Raw genomic sequence first — 11218 nt, 5'->3', positions numbered from 1 at the left:
TTTGTCTGAGTAAAAATTTAACTTCCTCTTAATATTCTTCCACAATAACATACGTTATGCAAGCTCTGTGGTCGACTGATCAGCAACATGTCTCTTCCCTGCTTTAAAAAAGCAAATCTCTCTTTCTCTCTATAAAATGACAACACATTCTAGCTGTAGAGCTAGACGCTGAATGGCCTAAATAAACAGGATAAATGGTATTTCAGCTCATTTATGTTATGGTAGCAAAAATAAAGGTTTACATTAGGAACATACACTTAAAGGAGCCAGCTTTTCTCTGCTTCACTGCCTTTTTGAGATGATCTAAAATAGCAAGAGTCTCACCACTGTAATACCTGAATGTCTTTCAGTAATACATTAAGCAATATGACTAATGTCTGTCACATGTTTGTTCTCTCATTCTTTCCCCATGGGAAAAGAATATGTTCAGTGGAGTTTTTTCACTGTGTATGCTGCTATAATACATTTTTGTTGGAGAAGCCAAGGTCAAAGGAATGCACCTTGCACTCAGAGCATAAGGCAGTAAGGTTTATTATAGTCCATTGCTCCTGGGGAAAATAATTTCACATGCTTGGACCACCCTCTGAGAAAATTCTGTTTCCTTTACAGATGAGCTTTAACCTTGTTGTAGAGAGCTCCATTGTGCCCGAGGAATGAAGTTTTCAACCATTGTCTTCATTCTGGAGCTTTAGGAGATCTTTTAGATGTCATGGAGTGCCTTGAAGATAAGGACCAAGACCTTGAACTTGATTAAGAATCTGTGGGAAACCAGTGTAGAGAGTGGAGGACAGGTTTGATGTGCTCACGGTAGCCTGTATTGCTGAGCAGAAGCCAATCCCTTTCCTCCCACTCCCTCTGGGATGATACAAACACCACTTGTTACAAATGGGGATATGGGAGTTAATCAATTATAAAGGTTTAGTCCTTGGATATATGCTCTCAGGGGGATCCATAAACTCCCTTGGAGTCTGGCTGTTATTCAAGCAACAGTTTTGTAATGAATCAAAGCACTGTTCAATGCTATCGGTATCTCTTACTCATTAAATCAGTCAACTGCACATCCTTAAAAGTTCAATGGCCTTTCTATGGTTAGAGGACATTATTTAAACTTTTGTTCAATGCTTGTCATGTTCAGTCTTGCCACCAGAAGGTCTGGAGGGCTTCTGGCATAGTCCCCTGATCGTTTCTTACAAGAAACTAGAAGTTTAGCTCATGAGTGATCATTTTGCTTCTTTAGGCCTGAATCTTCTTGTCTTAAGAATGATGGTTGTGAGGGACACCCTTTGTCATCAGGCTTCAGATACTTTGGTGAATTGAGTCAGCAATGGACAAGGAGGGCTTGGTGCAGCCGTGGGAGGGTTGGAGGTGTAAAACTACCCTTTACACTCTCTGGATCCTGATGCCACTCTGTGGTAGACCAGTCTTCAGGCTGTTTTAACTTGTGCCTTTCTCTGACTAATCAGGTAGTGCCCTCCCTGATAAATATACTTGTTAGAAAGCTGCATAATCTTCCCAGAGCCTTAGTTGGCTGCGGGCTTTCTCCTAGGCTGTCCTATGCACATGCAGGCCTGGATAGGCTTGTCAGGTGGTATATTACTGTTCTTCTAGATCCAGGTTAATTTGCATGGGAAACAACTTTTAGGCTAGCAATTTCTTTACATGAGTTTAGCACCCTGTAAAATTAAGATATTGATTTTTGCCCACTTTTTTTCATCATGCCAAAAATTTCTAGAGTTGGTCAAAAAGGGTGAAGAAAATTTGTTTTTGAAACCTTGAAAACATTTAAGCAGCTCTATAGTTGATCGGAAAATGAGGGGAAAATATGTTGAAATGCTACTAACTTTTTTTTCATTTTGCATTTTCATCCATGTCACAATTCAAAATATTTCAATGAGTTCTACGAGTTTTTTCCTATGGAATATAAGCATACATTGGTTTGTACTGCCTTTTTTGCTGTGGAATTCCTGTGATATTTTTAACTTTCTCCTTTTCGAAAGTGGCTTCAGAAATGGGATGAAATTCTGGAGTTAAGCTTAGTATGTAGGCTTGGCAAAATTCAATTTATGAAAAATAATTTCAGTGGATAGCAGTGCTTATTTTTAAGCATTTTTATCAATTTAAATGTTCACAGTTGTGGGAAATTATGGAGGGTCAAATAATAATTTAATGACAAACATTAAGATTCAGAAAGTTAAAACTTTAAAACACAAATTGTCACCATTACATGTCAAAATATACAAGGGAATATTCTTAAATCAAACTCTAAGTTCTGAAGCAGCATTTTTCTTGCTTGGCTATTTGTAAATTTTTATTATTATTATTGATTTATTATCAGTCAAAATATTTTTTGTCGGTTTGTGTGTGTATGGCAAAATCAAGGTTTATTGACATTTATTGATTAAAACAGAATCCTTCCAAGCCTATTAATATGTTCCTACAAAACTTCTCCACTTCTAAAATTTGGGAATAATTTCCATAGAGATGTTAAATCAAAGATGAACTATTCCTACTGAACTGGTAAATCAACCAAATTTAGGATGAGATACACCAGCATTATTAATATAAAAGAGAAACTGCAGGTTTTAAACCCTTTCTAAAGCCTTTACATGTAGAAATAAGTGTGGGTGGAGGGTTAAATTATCATGGTTAAATCTCAGCTAATCATCGGAGGGTAGAATGACAAAGGGAAAGTATTCAGAGTAGCAGCCATGTTAGTCTGTATCCGCAAAAAGAAAGGGAGTACTTGTGACACCTTAGAGACTAACAAATTTATTTGAGCATAAGCTTTCGTGAGCTACAGCTCACTTCATCGGATGCATTTTCCACTGAATGCATCTGATGAAGTGGGCTGTAGCTCACGAAAGCTTATGCTCAAATAAATTTGTTAGTCTCTAAGGTGCCACAAGTACTCCTGTTCTTAAAGGGAAAGTAGTTTACTCTTCTTGTTGGAGGAGCTTATTTTGAAGCAGAATTCATTCTTTTTTTCTTCTCCTCATGAATTTTTGGTAACAGTCTTAACTTATATTCCTGGCATCTTGTTTCCTGGCATTACGTTACTCCGATTTTGCTTGCAAACCACAGAACGATTATCTTTGCACAGTACAGTGAAAGCAATACATACAAAAATCTACATCAGAGATTCAATTAGCTAATCTGCACATCTGTCTTTAGAGAGGAAAATAATTTAACCAGCTAGAATATTGTTTCTGGAAGTATGCTAGGGTCTGAAGGAAAAAAAAAAAACTTCACCAATGTAGACGGCAACACTGATTCTTTGTTAATCATAAAACTGATGGCAACTTACACTTAATATTGTATTTATGCCTGCAGTGAAAACACATGGGACTGTTTGAAGGCAGGTTAACTAGATGGAAGGGCTTTTTGTTCTTCACAGGGTAATCAACATTTGGAATTCTCTGCCTTAGAAGGGGAATCCAGATCCCGAGAATTTTGTGGGAAAAATGGACAATTACCTGGACATCCGTAACATCTCAGGGTTGAAATGGAATAAGATTCCGAATTGTGGAATTTTGTTTGTGTGCCTGTAGACAGGATTAAATTGATCACTGAATTTGGGATGATGGGGAGGGAAATCTCTCAAAGGTATATTAGCAAGGATGTTGCTTGTTAACCCCACCTACTCATAAATAGTCAGTGCTCCAATTTTCTGTGGCTGCTGGAAAGTGGGCACTGGTTGACTTCAGACCTTCCCCCTTTGTTTCTATTACACGTAGCACATTAGCATTTTTTCTAACGCATATAAGAAAATTATCTACTAGGTAATTCAAGTTGGGCATGCAAAGTTATTGGGACACTTCTAGGAATTTAAGCCTTGGGCACCAGAACTATACAGAACTGGTATTAACTGTCCCTGCTTTTGTTTTGTCCTTGTGCACTTGGTGAGGAGTGTGGGAAGAATATACCTTCTATGGGCTTCACCATTTATGTTGCATTCCAGGCTTTCTCCTTTCTTACCATTCTGTTTGTTCTAAGATCCGTTTGATTGGATATTTTTAACATCACTTCAGTTCTCTAAATTTTGTTCTCCATCCTGGTGCCCGAATGTGGTTGGCTCTGTTTACTGTATTTTTCATTTGTACTTTTTTCCCCCATTCTCCTTCCCACAAACTCTGGCTTAGTGTCAATTAACATCCTGTCAGTGACTATGGTGTGGCCTGTTGCCTGAACATATTTTGTAAGATAACACTGCATTTTTAATGTAGGGATTTTATTGATTTGATTGCATTAATTCACCCAGGGCTAAATGGTACATATAAGGCACAGCCTGGCACTAGGGGTGGTGTGGACCAAGCTATGCTGCCCCAGGGGAAGCTCCTCAGTGCAGGAGGAATGCACCATTGCTTTATTCCATCACAAGGGGCAGCACCTTTCCCCTTACTCTGCAGGCCATTCAGAAAGAGGTTGAGAATCTGACTCCACCTACCTCCCACCCTTTCAGTGTAATGTAGGTCCCAGAGCACAGGTACTGTAATTCTGACAGGGCTCTGTGCAGGGTACACAAAAGAGGAGACACATTGTACAGTCCCCATTCCTGCACACCAGGGTAAGTGCCTGTCAGATTTTGTCCCACAGGTACCACATTAGATACATATTATACATACAGTGATAAATCAACACAATGCCAGTAACACACACCTTTCCCCCCTCCCCCAGGCTTTTCCCCTTCTTTCCACACTCTTTATTCATCTGCTGCGAACATATACATTGATATGCATGAGATATGTCAAAAATGACAAAGATGGAAAAAAAATTGCACAACCCAAAAAATCTGTGGAAGAAAGTGACAAACTATATTTTTAGAGCAAATACTATTTAAAATGAAAAACAGTAAATTATTTGGGTGGTACAATGCCACCATCTAGTGATGATTTTAACTATGTAGCAGATGAACTATGGCTCTTAAAAATTTAGAAGTGATAGTCTCTGTTTAATTCTGGTTAAAACCAGGTTCCATTACCAGTAATGCAAACCCCAAAAGTTCAAAAACCATGAGTCGGACATATATGTGAATAAATCACAAGATTGTAAAAAACAATCTCATTCTGGCTCCATCTTTTGAGTATTTCTCTAATTTTTGAACTTTGGCTGCTCACCTCCAATGTGTGTGCGAGAATTAGTATTGCTTAGAAAATCACCACTACAAAGTGCATTGCTGCAGTCTCCACAACCAAACTGTGCACCTATTCATTCTAAATGGTAAACTAGCCCACAAGATAAAGTGCAGAATGAAACAAGCCAAGCAAGAACTTCAGTCACTCCTTAGAGACAGCAAAGTCCACAATGAGTAACTCAACTTTGATGAACTGATAATAGCCATGAAAACCCTGAAAAGTGGGAAAGCAACTGGGCTCAATGGCATAGCTAATAAATTATTACTACATTTTGGGACAAAAGCACAGAAGTGGCTGCTTGACTTCTTCAATTCTTGTATGGACACAATGCAGATATCCAGGCTGTGGAGACGTCCCAAAGTGGTTACACTACTCAAATCACATAAAGACCCTCCCCTCAGCAAAGAGTTACCACCCAATATCCTTACTCTGCTCAACCTATAAGCTATAAGAGCAGATGATAATGGGCAGAATAGCACCAACAGTGGGAGGGCAGCTGACTGATGACCAGCGTGGTTTCTACCCAGGACATTTATGTTGTGGCAAAGTTGCAAACCTAACTCAATATGTCAATATTGAGTTAAATACTGAAACTTGCAGTATTGTAAGGTCTGTGTTTGTTGATCTGTCGGCTGCTTATGATACTGTGAACCATCATGCATTTCTATTGAAATTGGCAATAATTTTGAGAAATGGCGAGATGGCCCAGGTCATCTCCTTGCTTGAGAATCAACATTTCTTTGTCAAGATAGACAGTCAAGAAAGCTGATGATGTACTCAATGGAATGGATTGCCCCAAGATTCAATGCTATCATCCTTGTTATTTAATGGCTACACAAATGATCAACCAGAATTTCCCAACATGCAAAGATTAATTTATTCAGATGATATTTGTACTGCTACCCAATCAGAAAGATTTGAGAATACTGAACATGTTTTAACTGGCTCCCTGAACATACTTGGAAAATACTACTGCGCATGGTTCCTAAAAGCCAACCCTGGCAAAGCACAAGTTTGTGCCTTCCAATTGAAACACCATCAGGCCAAGTGAAAACCAGATATCGTGGGATGGCACAATCCTTGAGCACTATGAACATCTGGTCTACCTTGGGATCACAGTAGGGTGAACACTAACATTCAAAGAACACATTAAGAAGCTGAAAAAGAATGTGAACTCCAGAAATGGGCCAACACAGAATGGGGGGGCTGACCCCAAAACACTCTGAGCAACCAGTCTCACCTTGTGTTACTCAGCTGCAGAGTGCTGTGCCCCATTATGGTGATGCTCAAGCTACACTCACAAAATTGATAGTAAACTCATTCAACCCTGTAAAGTCATCACAGTGACTTTGAATCTGACTCCCACACTGTCACTGTACTGCCTTGTTGAGGATTGGATCACCTCTCAGTGAGGTGGGATGCCTTCAGTAAAAAGGAAAGACAAAAAACAGGTGCTTGACATCCATTGAATGGACACATTCCACCACCTAAGAAGCTGTAGACCAGGAAGTGTCTTGCCTCTGAAAATCCTTGATCTCAAAATACCACTGTGGAAGGCTACAGAGTTAAAAAAAAAATTGGCCAGAAATGCCAATGACCTTGGTGGTTCCTTCAGGGCAATTCCCTCCAGGCACTGACCTCAAATGAAAACATTGGGGTACTGTAAATCAAGAGAGATCCAGGTGGCAAAGACTGGTGACAATATGACCAAGTGAAAGCTGAGGAATGAACCCAAATGTGAATGTGGAGAGCCTAAGCAAACCTTTGAACATTGCCTGATGAAGTCTCTCCTGTCAACACCCTATACTCTCAAGGAACTGTTCGAGATAAGTGACAATTCCAGGTCTTGGCTGAGGTTCTTTGAGCAACAAAGTATCAGCTCTACACCCCCAGCCTCATATCAATCAATTTTGTGTTTTCCAGTCCTCACATCTGCCCCAGCCTCACATCAACTCTGCCCACTCAGCCAAACAGTTCTGTATCCTCTTTTGCCCTGCAAGCCACAACCCCACATCTGCATCTGTGGAAGTTCTTCTTCCCTTTCCTAGGCCAGATGGTGCAGCATTAGAAAGAATGGGTAGGGAGGAGCAGACAGCAGACTGATCTATTTTTCACATGAGGGGTGGAGGAAGCAGGGCTTCCTAAACAACTCTTCCTGCTCTCTCCTCCCCTCCTGCAAGAATAGTGTTGACTACTCCCTCTCCCTCCTCCCCTGTCCGAAAACTTCTCTGGCTCCTCGGGGTGGAAAAAGAGAGAGCAGGAGAGTTCTGTTTGCCTGCAGCAGCTCTGATTGTCACATTTTCCCCAGGAGGTTGTTGTATCAACCAGGCAAGGTGCTAACAAGCTTCAACAGGACTTTATTTTCAAAGTGGAAACCTCTTTACCAAGCTGCTGCTGCACCCTCTGTAGCTTTCTCCCAGCCTCGCAACTCCTCTCCCCTCCTTCCTGTTTCCTGTCCTTTCAGACTCCCAGCAGCCAGTACTCCCAATTCTAATAACTACAAGCAACATCTAAACACCACAGAGGTGGAAAAGTAGGGAAAGGAAACCAATCTGAGAAGGTTTTACCGTCAGCAGTCAGAAAATCACATGAAGGCTGGAGCTTCTGGCATCACTCCAGAAGAGCCAAAATAACATGTTGAGCACTGCAAGCTGTATATTTAGCCTTCTCTAACTTTGGCATGAAAATTATTAATCTTACTCTGAAGACTAAGTCTAAAGTTTCTGTATAATTGGAGTAAACAGGTTGAGCTGATTATGAGTTACCTAAAGATCATTACAATATTGCTGTGATTGAAAATGCTGACTTGTTTCTGAAGTCTCTTTGTGTGCCACTACTCAAAAATGGCTTGTTACTGCTGTCCCTTAAAGCTTTCAACAGTTAGAGCTAGAAAATACATACATGGGGTATATTTGAAGACAGTTTAGCATTAATGGTTTCAGGGCTTGATCCAGTGCCTGGTGAAGTCAATAAGAGTCTTTCCATTGGTTTCAATAGACTTTGGATTATGCCTTTAGTTTGTGTGAAATCAGTTTGCAATTTAGCGAAAACATGAGCACTTGTACATCTGATGCATCTAATGGAGGTTGTTCCTTGAGTTCAGGTGGTAGAGACCTGAGGTTTATGGTGTTGGAGGGTTTAGGTTCTAGTCTTGGCTTTTCAAGTTTGTGTGGTTTCTTTAATAATTATATTGATGTAGCCTGATGTGTGTAGAAAATCACCCAATGGTGAAAAGCGAAGAGAAAACTGGACAAGCTGCTTTTGAGTTACAAGTAGTTAAGTTAAAAGTTACTCTGAATATGGAGGCAGTCATAGTAGCTCCATTGTTAAGGTTGCAACCAGTTTTCTGTTACAAGCCCTGTCCTCACTCCCCTCATAGCTTTGCTCAGTAAAAGTATTTTTGTGATTATTTTCAGGGCATTTTAAAGCATTGTTAGAATGTTTGAAGGCAGTTGATCAAACCACTTCTTAAGCTATACATACTTAAAAATGACACTTTTTAGAAAATCCCTTTGTCTAATGTTTAGGTCCCTCCAGCTAAATGCACATGGCTGTAAAATTTCCAACTTTACATACATTGACATACCGTTACAATCAAATAATTGAAAAAAACCCCTATTATAATTAAAAAAAATGTTTTCCAAAACTTGGGTTGATGCTGTTTTTCAAGGACCACGTGGCCTAAGCGAGAGGGTACAGCAAGCATATGCAGTCTCCAACCCTAAGGGGGCAATAGGTAGTTACATAGTTTAAAATCATCTACATAGTCTTCACAGAGCGTGTGCAGCAGCAAAATACAAGTGTAACTTTGTCATGTATATCAGTCTAACCACAGAAGTGTAGTGTCTATAGGCGTGTTTCATTTGCTCCCAGCTTCTCATTTTAAAAGCCTCTTATCAAGCCTCTTTCTGTTTCAGCAATGAGGTCACGTAATGGATCACTATGATCCTCACACAAGACCTACTGACATGAAACTTTCCTTGGTTCAGATGCAAAAGGGACACTGTGATGGGGCGCCTGCCCCATACTGGGCTCTCAGTGGTTAATAGAGCCCTAGGAAGGCTGCAAAAGAGGCAGCCAGTCAGGGCCAAGCAGGCCCATATGAAAAGGGAGCTGCAGGGCAGAGGAGGGCAGTTCTCTGCTGGGAGCCCAGGGAGAAAGGACTCTGTCTCTGGAGGGCTGAGAAAACTGTCAGCCCCCTGGACAGAGCAGTGTTGCTAGCAGGGACTGGGGGAGTGAGAGACAGCTGTTGGGGTTTGCAGGTGGAGGCCTGAGGCCAGGGCAAAGAGGATGCTGGGACCATGAGGAAATGGCCAGACAATTTGCTGCAGTAGCCACTGGGGGAAGTGGCTGGACAGTGGGCTGCAGGTCCCCCAGAAGGGGGAAGCACAGTGTGTGGCACGGCTGGAGGGCTGTGTTGCTGAAGAGGAAGCCACGGTCCTTGGAGAGGGGTGGGTCCTAGAGCGGGAATGATGGCAGTGAGGCACCACCCAAAGAGGGTGCACAAACATGCAGAACTAATTCCCAAGACAGCCAGCAGGAGGCTCCACAGTGGTGAGCACACCCCATTACAGGCACTTTTTTTTCCAGACTTCTGCGTATCATAATAAAATGCTTCAGTTTTATTGTTAGCCGAGAAAAGGTGTTTGATTTTCTTATGCTGTATACATTTAAACCTCTTGTAGAGCACATTTCTCGGAGTAAAAACAATATGGGTGTGATTTTTTTTTTCAAAAGAGTCTAGGCCAATAATCACAGAAAATGCATGGCTTAATTCTCTGACCTGCTTTGAAAAATCTCAGCTTGAGTATTGTAATTGGGCATAAAACATATTCCTGCAGAAGCTAATAAAGTCTTTTGCCAAGCTTATGAAAAATTTTATTGTAAGATAATGTGGCTTCAGGCATTCTTCAGACCAAAGTATTTTTTTAAAACGTGAACTCCCTGATCAAAACCGGTTATAGCAGTTCCGTTCCTTAAAAATGGAATGTTAATTTAAAGAACACAGACCCCACCGCTAGCATTGAACATGAAATCCTGGCTCCATGAAAGTCAATGGAAATTTTGCATTCACTTCAATGGGGCCAGGATTTCACTCAACATGTCTAAACCATGCTGTTTCATTAATACTTTACTTTTGCCCCTGCAACAAAAGAATGGCTCTGCAAAGTTTGCCTCTCCTTGTGTCTTTCGGTTATTTTACAAAGTTTTGAAGGTGCATATACAGGTAAAGTTCAAAAGAAAGATGCTTGAAAAAAAGATCTGCATGTTTACTCTAATGTGCAGAAGAGGTTACTCTGTCTACGAGAAAGTCATTTGTTCTTGGTGATTCTCAGTTCTAGCCATGTCCATGCATGGCTAGAATTGAGACCCTAGTCTAGCTCAATAGCTGTCAGAGCCTTCAAAGCTACACAGAGCTCATGTGCAGAGCTCATGCACAGTGCAGAGCTCATGTGCATAGGAATGTAATAAAGCAGAGTTCTTGGTAAAATTTGTTACATAATGAGACTAGCCACATCCTCCACAGGAAAGAAGTGTACAAAAGCACTTTCCTCCAGTAACAGTGGGTATTCATAAGCTGAAAAGCATTTCTAGCAAGTTCAGCTTTTCTCTGGAAGAAAACTGCAATGTTAGCATTATTCTGTGGTTCTTATTTAATTAAACATTGGCACTATAATCAAGCCCCTAAAAGTGCGTGTGTGCGTGTTCTATCTGGGACAATGTTCAATGCAATATATGTGTGGTGAGATCCCAAGCTGATATAAATTGACTGAAAGTGGAGCTATACCATTTACACCAGTTCAGGATCTAGCCCATCCATCTTCTATTGACTGTTCTGGCTTTCTGCAGAAGTAGTGAGACACTTTTTAGGCTGCAGCTGAAACTCATTTGATTATTTGCAGCACCTCTCCTGTCCCTGTAAGGCCAGGCTAGGTTGGATTGATTCTATATGTTTGGTGCTGAGTTAAGACCTAACCTTTTGTTACTATTTTCTCCCACAATAATAAACAGGACATATCACTTCAGATGCATTAGAATCCACATTTTACTGACTTTACCCATGTATTACAGCCAGGGTTCTTTGA

This window comes from Lepidochelys kempii, chromosome 1 (assembly GCF_965140265.1).
Source record: "Lepidochelys kempii isolate rLepKem1 chromosome 1, rLepKem1.hap2, whole genome shotgun sequence".
NCBI lineage: Eukaryota > Metazoa > Chordata > Testudines > Cheloniidae > Lepidochelys > Lepidochelys kempii.
This window is presented reverse-complemented; position numbering follows the sequence as displayed.